This window comes from Hyaena hyaena, unplaced genomic scaffold (assembly GCF_003009895.1).
Source record: "Hyaena hyaena isolate Hyena2069 unplaced genomic scaffold, ASM300989v1 scaffold_1181, whole genome shotgun sequence".
In the NCBI taxonomy this organism is placed as follows: domain Eukaryota; kingdom Metazoa; phylum Chordata; class Mammalia; order Carnivora; family Hyaenidae; genus Hyaena; species Hyaena hyaena.
In genome coordinates, this window is record NW_024081813.1 from 322,261 (window position 1) to 344,905 (window position 22,645).

Below are 22,645 nucleotides of genomic sequence, written 5' to 3' on the forward strand. Positions count from 1 at the left end.
ACTGAAGAACACTGATGAAAGAAATTGAAGAGGATATAAAGAAATAAGAAGACATTCCATGCTCATGGATTGGAGGAACAAATGTTGTTAAAATGTCTATATTACCCAAAGTAATCTACACATTTAATGCAATCCCTACCAAAATACCAACAGCTTTGATTTTTAAAACCAAATCTTTATTTTTTTAAGTAAGCTCTGCCCAATGTGGGGCTTGAACTAATGACCCTGAGATCAAGATTTCCATGCTCTATTGACTGAGCCAACCAAGCAATCCAACAGCATTTTTTCACATAACTGGAACAAACAATTCTAAAATATGTATAGAACCACAAAAGACCTTGACGAGCAAAAGTAATATTGAAAAATAAAACTAAAGCTGGAGGTATCACAGTTCCAGACTTCGAGTTATATTACAAAGCTATAGTTCTCAAAACAGTACAGTACTGAAACAAAAACAGACACATAGATGAATAGAACAGAATAAAAGCCCCAAAATAAACCCATTACTATATGGTCAATTTTCAAAAAAGCAAGAAATAATATCCAATGGGAAAACAATAGTCTGTTCAACAAATAGTTTGGGAAAACCTGACCAGTGCATGCAAAAGGATGAAACTAGACCACTTTCGTACAACACACACAAAAATAATTTCAAAATAGATTAAAGAAATACATCAGAGGCAGGAAACCATAAAAATCCTAGAAGAAAGCATAGATAGTAAAGTCTCAGACATCAGCTATAGCAATATTTTTCTAGATATGTCTCCTGAGGCAAGGTAAACAAAAGTAAAAATAAATTACTGGGCTTCATCAAAATAAAAAGCTTCTGCACATCAATGGAAACCATCAACAAAACTAAAAGTATGCAGCACCTTGGTAGCTCAGTCGGTTAAGCATCTTGACTCTGGATTTCAGCTCAGGTCATGATCTCATGGTTCCTGAGACCAAGCTCTGTGTTGGGGTGTGCCCTGACAATGCAGAGCCTGCTTAGGATTCTCTCTTTCCCTCTCTTCTCTCTGCCCCTTCCCCACTCATGCTCACTTGCTCACATGCTCGCTCGCTCTCTCTCTCTCAAAATAAACATTTGATAAAAAACCCAAAAGGCAACCTAAGGAACGAGAGAAGACATTTGCAAATGACATATCTGATAGTTAGTATCCAAAATATATAAAGATCTTTTACAATACCTAAAACCAAATAATCCAATTAGAAAATGGCCAGAAGACATGAACAGACATTTCTCCAAAGAAAACATTCAGATGGCCAACAGTCATTAGAAACGATGCTGGGGGCAACTGGGTGGCTCAGTTGGTTAAGCATCTGACTCTTGGTTTCAGCTCAAGTCATAATCTCATGAGTTCCAGCCTCATGTCAATCTCGGCGCTGGCAGCGCAGAGCATGCTTGGGATTCTCCTCTTCTCTCTGTCCTTCCCCATGCTTCTCTTCCCCCTCCCCAAAACAAATTTTTTTAAATATGCTCAACAACACTCATCATCAGGGAAATGCAAATCAAAACTATAAGTCAGAGGAAGACAAATACCATATGATTTTAGTCATATGTGAAATTTAAGAAATGAAACAAATGAGCAAAGGGAAAAAAAGAAAAATTAAGAAACATACTCCTAATTACAGAGAACTGATGGTTACCAGTGGGGAGGTGCATGGGAGGATAGATTAAACAGGTGATCAGGACTGAGGAGAGCACTTGTGATGAGCCCCGGGTGATATACGGAATTTTTGGGGGGCTTTTTTAAAAGTTTATTTGTTTATTTATTTATTTAGAGAGAAAGAATACAAGCAGAGGAGGGAAAGCAAGAGAGGGAGAGAATGAGAGAGAATCCCAAGCACGCTCCTCAATGTTAGCATAGAGCCTGATACAGAACCAAACTCCTGACCCATGAGATCATGACTTGAGCCAAAATCAAGAGTCAGACACTGAGCAACTCAGGTGCCCCACGGAATTGTGGAATCACTATATTTTATATCTAAAACTAAGATAACACTGTATGCTAACTAGAATTAAAATAAAAACTTTAAGTAAAAAACAACTTATCTTGTAAGCAGTGCCCTACAGGTCCCAGCATCCTAGGTAAAGCTGGTTGGCACATCCCGGTCCAGTAGAATGGAAGGCAGGGATTAGAAGGTGTCAGGCAAAGCACACTTCCCAGGACCAACTGCCCTGCTTCCTGCATCAGACCCTGACCCCCATGCCCACCATGGCTACAATTCAGCAACTGGTAGGAAGATAGTTTTAAGGATTATATGAAGGAAGAGTAAAGACTTTCCTAAATATATTAAGGAAGTACAAATGGGAGTGGCACTGTGAAAAATGTGCACAAAGGCCAAGCCAGACTGTGTCATCACTTCTGACAGAAAGTCTCTCACCATAAAAACTGAGAACACTTTAGAATAGTTTTCTTGTAAATTGGGAAAGAGGTTTGAAGAAACAACAACTGATGGCAGAAAAATTCAGAATGCCTTCAACTTTCCATATAGTATACTGGTTCAACACCAGGAATGGAATGAGAAAGAAAGCACAATAAGTAGAAGATTAGAATATTAGTGATGGAATGTATTATGAACAATGCCCCCTGTACCAGGATATATGAAAAGGTAAAATAAAAATAAAAATCCCACCATCACTTTAAAGAGGAATTAACTGTCAAAATGAACAAGCTCAGTTCAATGAGCAAATCTCCATAATGTTGGGTTTTTTTCATTATTTTGTTCAATTATCTCTATCACAAACATCTTACATGCAACTACCCAAGAACTGACTTTATTAGGATTATCCTTTTGGTTAGCAGATAAATGTGTGCTAACAAAAACTAAGCAATGTAAAACACATTACTTTGCTCTTCCTTATAGTGACTTTTGAAAAAATTGTCATCACCTAAAAGGTAAATAAAAGCACGTAAAGAAGTGATATTAAACTATAACTTTATTAAATGCTAACTAAAAGTGTTTAATGTGGTTATCTTTCTTGCCTATGAAATCTTTAAGGGAAAAATGACTACTCATTTTAGGACAAGGTGCTATGAAACAGACACTCATATATGGCCAGTGGTAATACAAGGATTTAGAAAAGAACCTGGTTAAAAAAAAAAAAAAAAAGCCTTTGATCTTATCTTGAATAACTCTGCCTATATTTTAACTAAAGTAAATAATTCTAAATAAATAATTTTAATCACAAATGATAACAATCTATGAATTATTTACAGTGAAAATTCTATAATATGTAATAATGTCTGAGTAAACACGTATGCATAAGCCATACTTTTCCAAAGATTTTCATCTTTCTTCATTTTCATCTTTATCATTTTATATATACTTATTGGCTTTAGTTTAATTTCTTATAAGGTAGCTCATGGACACATGAAATTGCCTCAGTTCTCTAGTTTTACTGCTCATGTTTATACCACTGCAGTTACCACACTACCCTTACTTGAATGCAGGAACAACTAAAGATAACTTGCTAACAATAAGAGAAACAAATCATTTTAAAATTAATTCCTAAAACTTTCAACTAAAATTAGAACCTAATCCTCACAAAAACCAAGATGTGAAAGGGGTTACACAAACATTTAAAACAAAGGAGAACACAAAAATTAAAGCCACAGTTATACCATTTCACATAAGTCGATTTACTTAAGAAAAAACTAGTCATTCACCTACAGCATGTAAGGGACTTACATGTTTTTGTCACTCTGATGCTGACAAGAAAAAAGATGAACAAACTAAAATTCAATAACTTATCTTAGATCCTTTAGAGACCTTAGGTCTCAGGGCAAATCATTACCAAGAAAACCAGAGAAACAGGCAGATACAGCTTATCTAGTGTAGGTACACTTCAACAGTCTGTGACTGATGAATCATTAGAGGCCAAGTATGTATTAACTTGAGAGTTTAAAAAAAATACAGGAGTCCCAGATGTAGGTGGGGGACCCACACTTTCCTGGCTTTACTTCTAGAAGCCCCCATAAAGTTTTCAGGTTTAAACAATTAAGATCTGTGGAAAATCCTCTTGTGCCTTGAGTGGAGGGGAAAGTAGCCATACTGAAATAGCCCAGAGCATTCTCTTAACAAAGTCATGCCCTCAAGGTATACTACTTTAATAGGACAAAATCTACCTGGAGGAAGAGCAATTCAATTAGACAACTTCAGCCCCCTCTGGTCTTAACTGTTTCACCCAACAGTGGGGGATAGCTAAGAAATACATCCGAAGGCCTCGGCCCAAGGACTCAAGACCACTAAAAATAACTGAGATTTAATTTTAAGATTAAAGAAAACTATCCCTCTCTAACTCCTTTATCACATCAACATAGATCCAGTATAACTGAATTTCAATGAGAAAGCACAATATAGACTTTATTTAAGAAGGAATTCTTGGGGTGTCTGGGTGACTCAGTCGTCAGACATCAGCTCACGTCATGATCACGATTCATGAGTTGGAGCCCCAAATCAGGCTCTGTGCGGACAGTTCAAAGCCTGGAGTTGGCTTCAAATGCTGTGTCTCCATTCTCTGCCTCTCCTCTGCTTGCATTCTCTCTCTCTCTCTCTCAAAAATAATTTTTTTTTTTAAAAAAAGGAATTCTTGAGGTGTCAGAGTGGCTCAGTCGGTTAAGCATATGACTCCTAATTTGGGCTCAGTTTATGATCTCACGATTCCTGAGATCAAGCCCCATCAATTCCCATGAGCCCAGGATTAGGTTCTTGCCCTTGACAGCATGGGGCCCACTTGGGATTATTTTCTCCCTCTCTCTCTCTCAAAATAAGCAAACAATTTTTAAAAAGGAGGAATTCTTAGCAAAACGGAAAGACAATAGGGAAAAAACTTGAGGAAACTATCAGGGAATGAATCCTCTGGTACATACAGCTACAGCAAACAACACATAGCCCAGCTCATAGCTAGATTAATATAAAAGTTCACAAAGTTCACACTAAAAGTGAGTAAGTTCAGGACACCCAGGTGACTCAGTCAGTTAAGCATTTAACTGACTCATGTCATGATCTCATGGTTCATGGGTTCCAGTCCTGCTGTCAGCACAGGGCCTACTTCAGATACAGTCTCCCTCTCTCTCTGACCCTTCCCCACTTGCACTCTCTTTCTCTCTCAAGAAAAAAAAAAAAAAACTTAAATAAATAAATAAGTTAGTAAAAGTCAATAACTTCAATTCCCATTACCAGAAAAATTTAGCTTTCAAAGAAATTACAAGTCATGCCAAAAGGCCAAAGGAGAGGTACTGGGTGGCTCAGTCAGTTAAGTATCCGACTTCAGCTCAGATCACAATCTCTAGGTTTGTGAGTTTGGGACGCCCATCAGGTTCTGTGCTGACAGCCAGCTCAGAGCCTGGAGCCTGTTTCAGATTCTGTGTCTCCATCTCTCTCTGCCCCTCCCCTACTCATGCTCTCTCTCTCACTCAATAAAAATAAACATTAAAAATTTTTTTTAAGTTCAAATAAAAATAACAACAAAAGAAAACAAGAAAACCCAAAATCTAAGGAAATAAATAGAGCAGCAGAACCAGACTTACATAAGTCACAGACTTTTGGAATTATCAGGGGAATCTAAAATAACTATGGCTAATATGATAAGGACTCTAATAGAAGAAATAGACAACATGCAAAAACGGATGGGTAATATAAGCAAAGACAGGAAAACTCTAGTAAATAAACAAGAAGAAATGCTACAAATCTGAAACACTGTAAAAGAAATAAAGAATGCCTTTGAAAGGCTCCTTAGTAGACTGGACACAGTCAAGGAAAGAATCAATGAGCTTGATGAGGAAAGAAACAGTGAGGTTGATAACATGTCACCAGAATCTTTCCAAACAAACAACAAAAAACCTTTCCAAAATGAAGTAAAATAGAAAAAAAAAAAGGAACAGTAAAACTAATAACTAGGGGCACCTGGGTGCCTCAGTTGGTTGAGGATCCAATGCTTGATCTTGGTTCGGGTCATAATCTCACGGTTCATGAGATCAAGCCCTACATCGGGCTCTGTGTTGACAACATGGAGCCTACTTGGGATTCTCTCTCCTCCTCTCTCTCTGCCACATTCCTACTTGCATATGCACGTACTCACTCTCTCACTCTCAAAATAAATAATAAAAAAGATTTTAAAAATCACTGAGAAGAAAAGCAAATAACGGTAGGACAATTACATAAGTTTGTAACATACATGTAATGGGAATACAAAGTACAAAAGAAAAAGGAGAGGAAATGTTTGAAATAATAATGGTGGGAAAATCTTCCAAAATTAGTAACAGATACTACAAATGCAAGAAGCACAAAGAACACCAAAGCAGGATAAATACCAAGTACCTACACCTCGCTGTAACACATGCAAACAACAAAAAACCAAAGAGAGAAAAATATTAAAACTAGCCAGAAGAAAAAGACATCTTATCCACAGAGGAACAAAGATAAGCACCATATCTGATCTGTTGTCAGAAACCACACAAGCAGAAAGAGAGTAGAATATTTTTAAAGTGTTGAAAGAAAAATAAAACACCAAGCTAGAATAATGTATCCAGCAAAACAACCCCTCAAAAGTGAAAACAAACTAGTCTTTCCCAACAAACAAAAGCTAAAGTAATGTGTTACCAGCAGACTTGCCTTGCAAGAAATGTTAAAAGTTCTTCAGAGAGAAAAAAATTATACAGGTCAGAAACACAAATCTACATAAACAAAGGAAGAGCATTAGAGAAGGAATAAATGAAGGTAAAACAACATCTTTTATTTTTCTTATTCTTAACTGACCTAATAGGTAACTATTCAAACTAATACAAGCAAAAATGTGCTGGGTAATTATAGTTTATGGGTAAGGAAAGGAATCAAGAGAGGGGGGCCAACATGGCAAAGAAAGTAGGGGGATCCAAAGTTCCCTCATCTCTCAAACCAGTATTGAAGCCAAAGGACTTTGAACTACAAGAGTCTGGAAGGCAAAGAGACAGTCTCTTCAAAAGACCCACTAGGACAACCTGATGGGCCATAGGTATGTGACTGCAAACAGGGAGAGAGAAAACAAATGGAGGAGAGGGATCCCCATCTGCGGAGAGACAAAGGGAAGAGAAAGAGAGGCTAGGGAAGTACAGGACAGTATCTGGACAAGAGAAAAAGCATGAACCAGAAGAGAGAAAGATCCAATCTCTAACTGAGGGGCTTTCACCAGACTGGGGCCAGCTGATTGTGCACCTGGGGAGGAGGGGCACCAGCCCAGGCTCGGTGGCTAGGTCAGGGGCACAGTCCACAGTAGGAGGAAGTAATCCCCTCCCTGGAGTGCTGGGAGTAGAGGGTTTATATCCACTAAAAAGACAAAGACTGGCTGTGCCCACCAGCCAGAAAACATGTATCAGGGCATCATGGAGCAGCACTCCCCCAGTACCAGGGCACAGGGAGTAAGAGTATGAATCCTAGCCAAGCGCCATGGCACAGGAGTCGGAGGAGTGGGACAAATTGCCTTGTTTGTTCCTGCAGCACAGTGAGGATGGCTTGAACAGAGTGGTTAGGGTCACCTGATCCATGGAGGAGAGACTGGGGCATCACCATTTTTCTCCTTATCACCAACAAGGTAGGGCTTCAAGGAACCAACAGTTGGGCCACAGGAGAGTCGGGAACTGCCAGTAACTGCGTATCTACCGGAACAGGATTGATGCTGACAACCAGACAGTCCCTCTTCCAGACCAGCACTGTTGCATTGCCTGGTTTAATTCTATGACAATTCTTATTATATAGATATATTCACCTTCATTTTCTCTTTCTTATCTCTTCTCTCCTCTAGTCTGGTTACTCTGGTTGTTGGTTTGTGTAAGCAGACATTTTAAAACATTCTCTTGATACATGTTCTACACCCCCTTCTTTTTCTCACTGGATTAACCCATAGAGTTCCTCTGTCTGCTCAATTTTATTTTTCTCTTATTTTCCCCTGCCTCCTTCTTTATTTTCCTTACACTCTCTCTGGATTAATCCCTATAGATTCTATGTCTGGTCAATTTTATTTATTTTCCTTTTTCCCCACCTCCTTTAGTTTCTTTTCTCTCTCTCTGGATTAACCCATATGGTTCCTCTGTTCAATTTTTTATTCTGTCTTTCTCCCCACCTGTCATTTCTCTCTTTGTAGGGGATAAGGCCTCTTCCATCAGCACTGACTCCACCCTGTTATTTACTTGTAGCTGATGTTTCTGATTTTTTGTTTGTGTGTGTGCTTGTTTTTTTGGTTTTTGATTTGTTTGTTTTCTATTCCAGGGCTACGTCAAGGAACAAACACCTGGTGGAGAGTCCAAAACATCACTACAAGTAGGGAGATAAAGTCACCAAAGTCACAACAGCAGAGAGCAAGTAACATGCTACAAAAAAATAACTTCTAAAGGGTCAGGCACTGGATAGTGTATGACCCCTCCTTAATATAGTAGTGCTTACAGGTGCAGGGCACATAACAAACTTTTAAAACAGATAAGGGACTGAAAACTAGCCAAAATGATGAAACGGAAGAATTCTCCTCAAAAAGAATTCCAGGAAGAAATGACAGCTAAAGAATTGATCTAAATAAATATAATCAACATAACTGAACAAGAATTTAGAATAATAGTCATAAGACTAATCACCAGGCTTTAAAAAAAAAGCATAGAAGACAGCAGAGAATCTTTTGCAGCAGAGATCCAGGAACTAGAAAGTAGTCATGATGAATTTAAAAATACTGCAAATGAAGTGTAAAATAAACTAGAAGCAATGACAGCGAGGATAAAAGAGACAGAGGGAAGAATAGGTGAAATAGAAGGAAAAAAATGGAAAATGATGACAGCAGAGAAAGAGAAAAAATCTGGATCACGAGGGGAGAATGAAACAGAACAATATCCTTATCACAGGAGTTCCATAAGAAGAAGAAGAGAGAGAAAGAGGCTGATAGGGTACTTGAACAAACCATAACCGAGAACTTCCCCAATCTTGGGAAAGAAACAGACACTGAAATCCAGTAGGCAAAGAGAACTCCCTTCAGACCTAACTTGAATCAATCTTCTGCATGACATATCATAGTGAAACTGGCAAAATACAAAGATAAAGAGAGAATCCTGAAAGCAGTAGGGATAAATGAGCCTTAACCTACAAGGATAGACATGTAAGAGTAGTAGCAGACTACCTACTGAAAATTGGCAGGCCAGAAAGTAATGGCAGGAAATTTTCAATGTGATAAACAGAAAAAATATGCAAACAAGAATCCTCTATCCAGCAAGCCTGTCATTCAAAATAGTAGGAGAGATAAAGATTTTCTGAAACAAAAACTGAAGGAATTCATCACCACTAAACCAACCCTAAAAGAAATCCTAAGGGGGACTCTCTGAGTGGAATGTTGCAAAGACCACAAAGGGCCAGAGACATCACTACAAGCATGAAACCTACAGATAACACAAGGACTCTAAACCCATATATTCCAATAATAACACTGAATGTAAATGGACTAAATGCTCCAATCAAAAGATATAGGGTATCAGAATGGATAAAAAAACAAGACCCACCTATTTGCTGTCTATAAGAGACCCATTTTAGACCTGAGGACACCGTCAGACTGAAAGTGAGGGGATGGAGAACCAACTATCATGCTACTGGAAGTTAAAATAAAGCTGGAGCAGCCATACTTATATTAGACAAACTAGATTTTAAACTAAAGGCTGTAACAAGAAATAAAAATAATAATTTTGGCATCTATCCATCAAGACGAGCTAAAAATTACAAAGGTTTATGCACTGAATTCAGAGGCACTCAAATACATAAAACAATTTATCACAAACATAAGCAATCCTATTGGTAAGATGTGGTAATAATGGGACTTTAATATTCACAGCAATGGACAGATCATCTAGACAGAAAATCAATACAGAAACAATGGCCCTGAATGATACACTGGACCACTGGAAATGACAGATATATTCAGAACATTTCATCCTAAAGCAGCAGAATAAACATTCTTATCGAGTGCACATGATATACACTCCAAGAAGATCACATACTGGGTCACAAAACATAACTCAATAAATATAAAAGAACTGAGATCATACCATGTACACTTTCAGATCACAATGCTATGAAACTTGGTATTAACCATAGGAAACAGTTTGGAAAACCTCCAAATGAATGGAGTAAAGAACATCCTACTAAAGAACAATGAGTCAATCAGGCAATTAAAAAAGAAATTAAAAATATATGGAAACAAATGAAAATGAAAACATGACAATCCAAATCCTTTGGAATGCAGCAAAGGCAGTCCTAAGAGGAAAATACGTTGCAATCCAGGCCTATCTCAAGAAATAAAAAATAATAAAAATACAAAATCTAACAGCACACCTAAAGAAACTAGAAGCAGAACAACAAAGAAATCCCAAACCCAGGAGAAAAAGAGAAATGATAAAGATCAGAGCAGAAATAAACAATAAGGAATAAAAAAAAATAACAGTAGAACAGATAAATGAAACAAAGAGTTGGTTTTTTGAAAAAATAAACAGCATTGATAAACCCTTAGCCAGACTTTTCAAAAAGAGAGAGGACTAAAATATATAAAATAACAAATGAAAATGGATTTATCACGACCAATCCCTCAGAGATACAAGCAATTATCAGAGAATACTATGAAAAATTATATGCCAACTGGAGAACCTAGAAGAAATGGACAAATTCCTAGACACTCACACACTACACCAAAACTCAAATGGGAAGAAATAGAAACTTTTAACAGACCCATTACTAGTGAAGAAACTGAATCAGTTATCAAAAATCTCCACAAAAATAAGAGTCCTGGACCAGATGGTTTCCCTGGGGAACTCTATCATACATTTAAAGCAGAGGTAATACCTGTCTTTCTCAAGCTATTCCAAAAAATAGAAATGGAAGGAAACTTCTGGACTCATTCTCTGAAGCCAACATCACCTTGATTCCCAACAGACAAAAACCCCACAAAAAAGGAGAACTACAGGCCAATAACCCTGATGAACATGGATACAAAACTTCTTACAAAATACTAGCAAATTGAATTCAACAGCAAAGAAAAAAATTATTCACCATGATCAAGTGAGATTCAGTCCTGGGTTACAGGGCTGGTTCAATATTTGCAAATCAATGTGATAGATCCCATTATCAAAAGAAAAGGTAAGAATCATAAGATCCTGTTGATAGATGCAGAGAAAGCATTTGACAAAATACAGCATCCCTTCTTAATAAAGACCATCGAGAAAGTCGGGATAGAAGGAACTTACTTAAACATCTTAAAAGCCATTTATGAAAAGCCCACAGCTAATATCATCCTCAATGGGAGAAAACTGAGAGCATTTCCCCTGAGATCAGGAACACAACAGGGATGTCCACTATCACCACTGTTGTTTAACATAGTGCTAGATGTCCTAGCGTGAGCAAACAGACAACAAAAGAAAATAAAAGGTAACCAAATTGGCAAAGAAGAAGTCAACTTTCACTTTTCACAGATGACATGATACTCTACAATGAAAACCTGACAGACTACACCAAAAGTCTACTAGAACTGACCCATGAATTCAGCAAAGTCGCAGGTACAAAATCAACGTACAGAAATCGGTTGCATTTTTATACACCAATAATGAAGCAACAGAAAGAGAAATCAAGAACCTGATCCCATTCACAACTGCACCAAGAACCATAAAATATCTAGGAAAAAAACTAACAAAAGATGTAAAAGATTTTTATGCTGAAAACTATAGAAAGCTTATGAAGGAATTTAAAGAACACACAATGAAATGGAAAAAGATTCCATGCTCATGGAATGGGAGAATAAATATTGTTAAAATAACAATGCCACCCAAAGCAATCTACACATTCAATGCAATCGCAATCAAAATTGCACCAGCATTCGGGGTGCCTGGGTGGCTCAGTCGGTTGAGCATCTGACTTCGGCTCAGGTCATGATCTCATGGTTCATGGATTTGAGCCCCACATCGGGCTCTGTGCTGACAGCTAGCTCAGAGCCTGGAATCTGCTTCAGATTCTGTGTCTTCCTCTCTCTCTGACCTTCCCCTGCTCACACTGCTTCTGTCTCAGAAATAAATAAAACATTTTAAATATTGCACCAACATTCTTCTCAAAGCTAGAACAAACAATCCTAAAATTTGTGGAATGAAACCACCAAAGACCCCGAATAGCCAAAGTAATATCAAAGAAGAAAAAGCAGGAGGCATCACCATCCCAGACTTTAGCCTCTACTACAAATTTGGAGTTACCAAGACAGTATGGTATTGGCACAAAAACAGACACATGGACCAATGGAATAGAATAGAGAACTCAAAACTGGACCCACAAATGTATGGCCAGTTAATCTTTGACAAAGCAGGAAAGCATATCCAATGGAAAAAAGACAGTCTCTTGAGCTAGGAGAACTGGACAGTAACATGCAGAAGAATGAAAGTAGACTTCTTTCTTACACCATACACAAAAATAAACTCAAAATGGATGAAAGACCTACATGTGAGACAGGAAAGCATCAAATCCCTAGAGGAGAAAGCAACAACCTCTTTGACCTCACCTACAGCAATTTCTTACTCAACACATCTCCAAAGGCAAGGGAATTGAAGCAAAATTGAACTACTGAGACCTCATCAAGATAAAAACCTTCTACACTGCAAAGGAAACAATTAACAAAACTAAAAGGCAACCGATGGAATGGGAAAAGATATTTGCAAGTAACATCGAATAAAGGGCTAGTCTCCGAAATTTTAAAAGAACTTACCAGACTCAACATCTGAAAAACAAATAATCCAGTGACGAAATGGGCAGAGACATAAATAGATACTTTTCCAAAGAAGACATCTAGATGGCCAACAGACATATGAAACGATGCCCAACATCACTCATCATCAGGGAAATACAAATCAAAGTCACACTGAGATTCCACCTTAAACCAATCAGTGTGGCTAAAATGAACAGTCAGGAGACTATAGATGCTGGCGAGGATGTGGAGAAATGGGAACCCTCTTACACTGTTGGTGCGAATGTAAACTGCTACATTTGCTCCGGAAAACAGTGTGGAGGTTCCTCAAACAATTAACAGAACTCCCCTATGACCTGACAATAGCACTGCTAGGAATTTACCCAAGGGATACAGGAGTGCTGATGCATAGGGGCACATGCACCCCAATGTTCATAGCAGCACTTTCAACAATAGTCAAATCACTGATAGAGCCTAAATGTCCATCAACTGATGAATGGATAAAGAAGATGTGGTTTACATACAGAATTGAATACTACTTGGCAATGAGAAAGAATGAAATCATGCCATGTGCAGCAACATGGATGGAACTGGAAGGTATTATGCAGAGTGAAATAAGTCAGCTAGAGAAGGACAGATACATGTTTTCACTCATATGTGGATCCTGAGAAACTTAACAGAAGACCATGGGGGAAGGGAAAAAGAAAAAATAGTTACAAACAGAGAGGGAGGGAGGCAAAGCACAAGAGATTCTTAATTATAGAGAACAAACTGAGAGTGGATGGGGGTATGGGAGAGGAGGAAATGGGTGATGAACACTGAGGAGGGCCCTTGGGAGGAGCACTGGGTGTTTTATGTAAGCCAATTTGACAATAAATTATATTTTTTAAAAAAGGAAAGGAATCAAGAATACTGTCACAAGGTACCTACTTATGAAGTGATATACAGGTATCCCCTACTTTTCTAAAGTTTGTGTCATGCTACTTCACTTTTATGAAAAACCTACATTAGTAGTTATTTTCACTAATCAAAAGAAATTCAAATAGGATTTTGGCTCTTACAAAAAAAAAACAAAAAGTGAAAACAGCATTCAGTTTGTTCTGCAGCAAGCTGTTATTACAGAAGCAGTGCACATGCTGAGCAGCAATAGTATCACTGCCAAGCTCCCTCTCTCAGAACTACACCCAGTTCCAACTTTTAACCGTGTCTGTGAGCATTTGTGCTTTATCTGAATTCATTTTGTGAATCCATTAGCAAGATGTGTTGTAAGGTATAAGAAAATCCTAAAAGTGGTGTTTTTTGGGGGGGCTCTGCAAATGCTTTAATTTTTTTCCATACAAATTAATGGTTAATTGCTTCTTCATGGTAAGCTATTTCAGCTTATGAAAGGTTCCATAAGAACACTCTTTTTTTTAACACAGAAGGGGAAAACTGTAGTGTTATTTAAAAGTGGACCCAACTCTTGGTTTAGTCTCGGGTCATAATCTCATGGTTTGTGAGATCCAGCCCTGCTTCAGGCTGACCGCACAGAGCCTGCTTAGGATTCTCTCTCCCCCTTCCCCGCTCATGCTCACTTGCTCGCTCTCTCTCAAAATAAATAAACATTTTTTTAAATGTTCAATTAAAACCGAAGGTGAAAAGGAGGAAGTTGAAAAAGAAAACAAATGCAAGCATGGTAGATATTAATCCAACTATGTATCAATTTTCACTTTAAATGTGAATGATCTGAATACACACACTAAAAGAAGGTGTCACATTATCTGTGTAGATATAGTCAGATGTCAGAGTAGGTTAAAATATATTATCTCCTAGAAACCCACTTTAAATATAAAAACATTGATTACAAATAAAGGGATGCTAGGGAAAATGGGGAGTTGTTGTTTAGTGGGTATAGTTTCAGGTTTTCAAGATGGAAACATTACAGAGACTGGTTACACAACAATGGAAATGTATTTAACACTACTGAAATACACACTTAAAGAGGTTAGAATTACAAATTTTATATTATGTATTTTACCATATTTAAAAAAAAAAAGGGATGGGGACGCCTTGGTGGCTCAGTCAGTCAAGGGTCTGTCTCCTGATTTCAGCTCAGGTCATGACCTCATGGTTGGTGAGTTTAAGCCCCACATTGGGCTCTGTGCTGACAGTGAGGAAGGAGCCTGCTTAGAATTCTCTCTCACCCTCTCTCTGCCCCTCCCCTGCTCACGTGCATGCTCTGTTAAAAAGAAATAAAATAAACATCTAAAAAAAATAAAAGTTACAAAAATTTTTTTAGCATTTTAACCCTTCAAGTATCTTCCTTTTCATAGGACCAGTTTCAGTTCATCTGACTCTACGTCTAATCCAAGAAAGCAGCTAACAGTTTAAAATAGATCACTCTGATAATCTGCTTGAAAAAAACATTCAACTTGGGGTGCCTGGGTGACTCAGTCGGTTAAGTGTCAGACTTCGGTTCAGGTCAGATCTCATGGTACGTGGGTTCGAGCCCCACATCGGGCTCTGTGCTGACAGCTCAAAGCCTGGAGCCTGTTTCAGATTCTGTGTCTGCCTCTCTCTCTCTGTCCCTCCCCCACTCATGCTCTGTCTCAAAAAAAACTATATATAAAAAAAAAGAAAAAACATACAACTTTGTACATTTGCCCACTTCACTCCTGCTTTAAATACCAAGAATCACCATCAGAGATGATAACGTTTAGGAATTTGACAAATACAAGATGAAAACAGTCTACACAAAGGGTGGTGTGATTATTCTTTTTTTTTCCTTAATTTTTTTAATTTATTTCTAAGAGAGAGACAACATGAGCAGGGGAGGGTCAGAGAGAAAGGGAGACATAGAATCCGAAAGTCTCCAGGCTCTGAGCCAACTGTCAGCACAGAGCCTGGCGCGGCACTGGAACCCACAAACCGTGAGATCATGACCTGAGCCGAAGGTGAACGCTCAACCGACTGAGCCACCCAGGTGCCCCATGATTATTCTTAAGAGTAATACCTGACATCTAGTTTTATATAAATCTCCATCCCTTCCTATTTTCCTCCTTTTATAGACTAAAGCTATTTTCTTGAGTTTAGTATTTACCATATGCTTTTAATCATTTCACTGTATCATTGTTTTTTAAAAGAAGTCGATCTTACTCTAAAACCTTTTATAATATTTGACCTTCTAGGTTATAAAAAGGCAAAAAGTGAACATATTAATATAGCATTAAAAAAAAGCTTTTCAAATCTTTAAAAAGCTTTTTCAAATCTGACTCCAATAACCTTCCTTTTTTCACATCTAACTCCCATATTCTCTCCAATCACATTTAATGTCTCACTGTTCTCAAGACACAAGAGCCTTTCTATCAAATCCTTAGATATGACCTTTCCACTACCTAGAACATCTCCCCTCCTTGCCAACACCTACCATGCTGACTTAAGTACCAACTCAAAATTACCATCTCTCTCTTTGGAAAATACTGCCATCACCTCTCTCAGGCAATTGTGTGCTCTTCTTCCACACTTCTTGGTTCATATCTCTGTAACTCATGTAACTACATCACAATGTATTTCAGTCATTTACTCCACTACCTAGCTCAATATTAATTATCTGTGAATCCCTATCATTTAGAATAGTGGTTCTCCAACAGGAGGATTTGCCATTCCCACACCCTCACTATTCAGAATAACCATCTGACAGTGTCTTTAAACATTTTTTGTGTCAAAACTGGTAGGGAGGGATGTTACTAGTATACACTGGGCAGAGGCCAGGGATACAATGCATACACAGGACAGCCTCTTATAACAAAGAATTATGTGGACCAAAATGTCTATAATGTCAAGATTAAAAGGAAGGTAACCCTGGTCCCAGTCTGTCAGATAAATGACCAAACAGTTCAAAACACACAACCACTGGTTCTTTAAGAGTAAGATCCACATCACTCCCTTTAGCATCTGCAAGTTACACTGAGCATGTGGGCCACCGACTTTATGGCTGCCATCCAGCAAAGAGATGCGACATGGTAGGTGCATAAAGTGAAAACATAACAGTGCTGTCATATCAAATTCAGCAGCTTTTTCTATTAACTGTTCCCTGTTGGTTGTGCGTTTTTTAATTAGATTACAGAGTTCAAAAAAGTTGATTCTTTTACTAGTGTAATTGTTGCCTTCATGGAGGGGCAGAATGCTGGAGTTACCTGCTCCACCACAGTATATGATGTCATTCCTGGTGTGTTTGTTGTAATCCCTATGCCAGTGCCACATTTTTAAATAACTATAGCCTTTTATGAAATTTACTAGGGCATGAATGCTCACATTGATCTTCTTTGTATTATCTTGGCAATTCTTGAGCCTGCATTGTTCTACTGATTTTTTTTATTTGAGAGAGCGAGACTGAGCATGAGGTAGGAAGGGGGGTCAGGGGGATGGGAAGAAAGGCCATTATGCATGGCCTGATTCCACAACCTTGGGATCATGATCTGAACCGAAAGAAAATGGTTTGCCCAACCAACTGGGCCACCCAGGTACCCTGTCCAAAGCATTTAAATGCAAATACACTATCAACAGCCACCAGGGCAATGGATAACAAGTGGGCCAGGCACTTGACAGACAAAAGATGGGGAAAAAAGAAGCCAGATAGAGATACTTGAAGAAATAAGAGCTCCAAAGCTCCAAAATGCTCTAGCATGTACAAAGGAATTTGAAAGGCCATACCTATGCCGAAGGCTGCACAAATACTCAGAAAAAACATGAGAAGGCCTAAACTTTCTACTTTAGCTGACCTTTATCCTCCAGCCAATCAGCTAAGTGAGAGCTACCAAATAGTTTTAAATGTACAAGCTAAGCAATGCAAAGTGCCCCATTACTAAGCCAAAATGCAAAGACAGAGAGTTGGTTTGGTTTGGTTTGGGTTTCTGTTTATTTTGGGGTGTTTTGTTTTGTTTTGTTTTACTTATAGGTATTTAAGGAAAACTCTGTCAAACCACTAACTGACCAATAAACTGTAAGAACAAACACTTCAATAACCACACATGACAAATATAGACTTTATGAAAATAGGTTAGAAAGTTCCTCAGCGGGCCACCTGGGTGGCTCAGTTGGTTAAGCATCAGACTTCAGATCAGGTCATGTGATGGCAGTTCATGAATTCAAGCCCCATATCCACTCTGTGCTGACAGCTCAGAGCCTGGAGCCTCCTTCAGATTCTGTGTCTCCCTCTCTCAGCCCTTCTCCTGCTCACATGCTCTCTCTCGCTCAAAAATAAACAAACATTAAAAATTTTTAAAAAAACAAAGTTCACTGAGCAAAAACAACATGAAACACAACAAATCCTGGGGTGGGAGGATATTTATCAGAGTTACCATATTACAATATTCAAGTATCCATTCTCAACAAAAAGTTACAAACATGCAAAGAAACAGAAAAGTATGGACAAATTCATGGGGGGGGGTGGAAGCAATTAAGAAAACTGTCCCTGATGAAGCCCAGATGTTGGAATTAGTAGGCAAGGACTTTACGTTATTAAGTTTTTTAAATGTTTATTTATTTTTGAGACAGAGACAGAAAGATCGTGAGCGGGGAAGGCCCAGAAAGGGGTGGGGACACAGAATCCAAAACAGGCTCCAGGATGTCAGCACAGAGCCCAGATGTGGGGTCGAACTCACAAACTGTGAGATCGTGACCTGAGCCGAAGTTGTACACTCAACTAACTGGGCCACGCGGTCATTCGTATTTTTTTAAGTGTTAAAAAAAATTTTTTAAGTTTATTTTTTTTTAAATAGTTTATTGCCAAGTTGGTTTCCATATAACAACCAGTGCTCATCCCCACAAGTCCTCCTCCATGCCCATCACACCCCTTCTCCTTCTCCCATACCCATCAGCCCTCAGTTTGTTCTGAACAGTCAGGAGTCTCTCATGGTTTGCCTCCCTCCCTCTCCCCCACTATTTCCCCCCTTCTTCTCCACAACGGTCCACCGTTAAGTTCCTCCTAATCCTCCTATACATGCAAACATATGATAGCTGTCCTTCTCTGCCTAATTTCACTCAGCCTAACACCCTCAAGATACATCCATGTTGCTACACATGGCCAGATTTCATTCTTTCTCATTGCCATGTAGTATTCCATTGTATAGAAAAACCACATTTGGGGCGCCTGGGTGGCTTAGTCGGTTAAGCGTCCGACTTTCGCTTAGGTCATGATCTTGCGGTTCGTGGGTTCGAGCCCCGCGTCAGGCTCTGTGCTGACAGCCAGCTCAGAGCCTGGAGCCTGTTTCAGTCTGTGACTCCCTCTCTCTCTGACCCTCCCCTGCTCACACTGTCTCTCTCTCTCTCTCTCTCTCCTAGAAATAAATAAATAAATAAAAAGATTAAAAAAATATAAAAAAAAAAAAAAAGAAAAACCACATCTTCTTGATCCATTCATCAGTTGATGGACACTTAGGCTCTTTCCATGTTTTGGCTATCGTTGAGAGTGCTGCTACGAACATTGGTATCCATGTGCCCCTATGCGTCAGCACTCATGTATCCCTTGGGTCATCTAGTTGATAATTTTCTGAGGAACCTCCACACTGTTTTCCAGAGGGGCTGTACCAGTTTACATTGCCACCAACAGTGTAGGAGGGTGCCCGTTTCTCCACATCCTCGCCAGCATCTAGAGTCCTCTGATTTGCTCATTTTAGCCACTCTGACTGGTGTGAGGTGGTGTCTCGGTGTGGTTTGGATTTGTATTCCCTGATGAGGAGGGATGCTGGGCATCGTTTCATGTGTCTGTTGGCCATCTAGATCTCCTCTTGGAGAAGTGTCTGTTCATATCTTCTGCTCATTTCTTCACTGGATTTATTGTTTTTTGGGTCAAAGAGGTTGTATCCTGCTTTCTCCTTTAGAGTTTTGATGGTTTCCTGTCATATCCAGGTCCTTTATCCATTTTGAGTTTATTTTGGTGTATGGTACAAGAAAATGATCTAGTTTCATTCTTCTGCATATTGTTGTCCAGTTCTCCCAGCACCATGTGTTAAAGTGGCTGTCTTCTATCCATTGGATACTCTTTCCTGCTTTGTCAAAGATTAGTTAATTGGCTGTATACTTTGGGTCCAATTCGGAGTTCTCAATTCTATTCCATTGGTCTATGTGTCTGTTTTTGTGCCAATACCATACTGTCTTGATGATGACAGCTTTGTAGTGGAGGCTAAAGTCAGGGATGGTGATGCCTTCCATTTTGGTTTTCTTCTTCAATATTACTGTGGCTCGTCGGGGTCTTTTGTGGATCCATATAAATTTCAGAATAGTTTGTTCTAGTTTTGAGAAGTATACTGGTGCAATTTTGATTAGAATTGCACTGAATGTGTAGATAGCTTTGGGTAGTAATGACATTTTAACTAAATTTATTCTTCCTATCCATGAGCATGGAATGTTTTTCCACTTCTTTGTGTCTTCTTCAATTTCCTTCATACGTTTTCTATAGTTTTCATCATACAGATCTCTTATATCCTCGGTTAAGTTTGTTCCTTGGTATTTTATGATTTTTTATGCAATTGTCAATGGGATCAGTTTCTTCATTTCTCTTTCTGTTGCTTCATTGCTGGTGTATAAAAATGCAACGGAATTCTGTACGTTGATTTTGTACTCTACAACTTTGCTGAATTCATGGATCAGTTCTTGTAGGCTTCTGGTGGAGTTTGTCGGGTTTTCTATGTAGAGTATCACGTCGTCTGCGAATACTGGAAGTTTGACTTCTTCTTTGCCAATTCTGATACCTTTTATTTCCTTTTGTTGCCTGATGGCTGATTCTAGTACTTCCAACACTATGGTAAACAACAGTGGTGAGAGCGGATATCCCTGTCGTGTTCCGGATCTCAGGGGGAAAGCTCTCAGTTTTGCCCGTTGAGGATGATGTTTGCTGAGGGCTTCCATAGATGGCTTTTATGATGTTTAAGTAAGTTCCTTCTATCCCAACTTTCTCTAGAGTCTTTATTAAGAAGGGATGCTGTATTTTGTCAAATGCTTTTTCTGCATCTATCGACACGATCATATGGTTTAAAAACCATATGATTTTGTTGATGTGATGTATCACACTGATTGATTTGTGAATATTGAATCAGCCCTGTAACCCAGGATGAATCCCATTTGATCTTGGTGGATAATTCTTTTCATGTGCTGTTGGATTCAATTTGCAAGAATGTTGTTGAGGATTTTTGCATCCATTTCATCAAGGATATTGGCCTGTAGTTCTCGTTTTTTGCTGGGTCCCTGTCTGGCTTGGGAATCAAAGTGATGATGGCTTCATAGAAAGTCCTGAAGTTTTCCTTTTATTTCTATTTTTTGGAATAGTTTGAGAAGAATGAGTTAATTCTGTTTTAAATGTCTGGTAGAATTCCCCAGGGAAGCCATCTGGACCAGGGCTCTTATTTGTTGGGAGATTTTTGATAACTAATTTGATTTCCTGACATATTATGGGTCTGTTCAGGTTTTATATTTCTTCCCGTGTGAATTTTGGTAGTGAGTGTGTGTTTAGGAATTTGTCCATTTCTTCTAGGTTGTCCAATTTGTTGACATATAGTTTTTCATAGTATTCACTGATAATTACTCGTATTTCTGAGGGGTTGGTTGTAAACAGTCCATTTTCATTTATGATTTTGTCTATTTGAGTGTTCTCTCTTTTCTTTTTGAGAAGCCTGGCTAGAGGTTTGTCAATTTAGTTTCTTTTTTCAAAAAACCAACTCTTGGTTTCACTGATCTCTTCAACTGTTTCCTTGGTTTCTATATTGTTTATTTCTGCCCTGATTTTTATTATTTATCTTCTCCTACTTCGTTTGGGGTGCTCTTGTTGCTCTGCCTCTAGTTGCTTTAGGTGCACTGTAAGAATACGCACTTGCACTTTTTCTAATTTCTTGATATAGGCCTGGAGTGCAATGTACTTTCCTCTTAGGACTGCTTTCGCCGCATCCCATAGAGTTTGCGTTGTTGTACTCTCATTTTCATTTGTTTGCATATACTTTTCATTTCCTTCTCTAACTGCCTGATTGGCCCATTCATTCTTTAGTAGGTGGTCTTTAGCCTCCATGTTTTTGGGGGTTTCCCAGACTTCTTCCTATGACTGATTTCGATTTTCATAGCATTGTGATCTGAAAGTGTGCATGGTATGATCTCAATTCTTTTACATTTATTGAGGGCTGCTTTATGTTCCGGTATGTGATCTATCTTGGAGAATGTGCCATGCGCACTTCAGAAGAAAGTAAATTCCATAGCCTCAGGATGTAAACTACTAAATATATCTGTCAAATCCACCTGGTCCAATGTGTCATCTAAGTCCACTGTGTCTTAACTGATTTTCTGTCTAGTTGATCTGTCCATTGTTGTAAGTGGAATATTAAAGTCCCCTGCTATTAGCACGTTCTTATTGATAAGACTGTTTCTGTTTTTGATTAATTGCTTTATATATTTAGGTGCTGCCATATTTGGTGCGTAGACATTTATAACTGTTAGCTCTTCCTGATGGATAGAACCTTTAATAATTATATAATGCCCTTCTTCATCCCTTGTTACTGTCTTTACGTTAAAGTGCAGTCTGTGTAAGTATAGCTACTCCAGCTTTTTTATTTAACTTCCAGTAGCATGATAGGTGTTTCTCTATCCCCTTACTTTCAATCTGAAGGTGTCCTCCAGTCTAAAATAAGTTTCTTGTAGACAGCAAATAGATGGATTTTGTTTTTTTTATCCATTCTGCTACCCTATGTCTTTTGATTGGAGCATTCAGCCCATTACATTCAGTGTTATTATTGAAATATATGGGTTTAGAGTCATTGTGTTGTTTGTGGGATTCATGCTTGTGGTGCTGTCTCTAGCATCTTGCGTTCCTTGCAACATTTCCCTTAGAGAGTCCCCCTCAGGATTTCTTGTAGGGCTGGTTTAGTGGTGGCAAATTCTTTCAATTTTTGTTTATTTGGA

The 22,645-nt window shown here is 38.5% G+C and overlaps 1 protein-coding gene and 1 pseudogene across 5 annotated transcripts in view; one reads left to right on the plus strand and one right to left on the minus strand.

The window, feature by feature from the left end:
* Nucleotides 1-22,645, minus strand: part of ATRX (ATRX chromatin remodeler) — a 326,901-nt gene that overhangs the window by 275,663 nt on the left and 28,593 nt on the right. The window lies entirely within an intron of this gene.
* Nucleotides 2,217-2,622, plus strand: LOC120224491 (annotated as a pseudogene).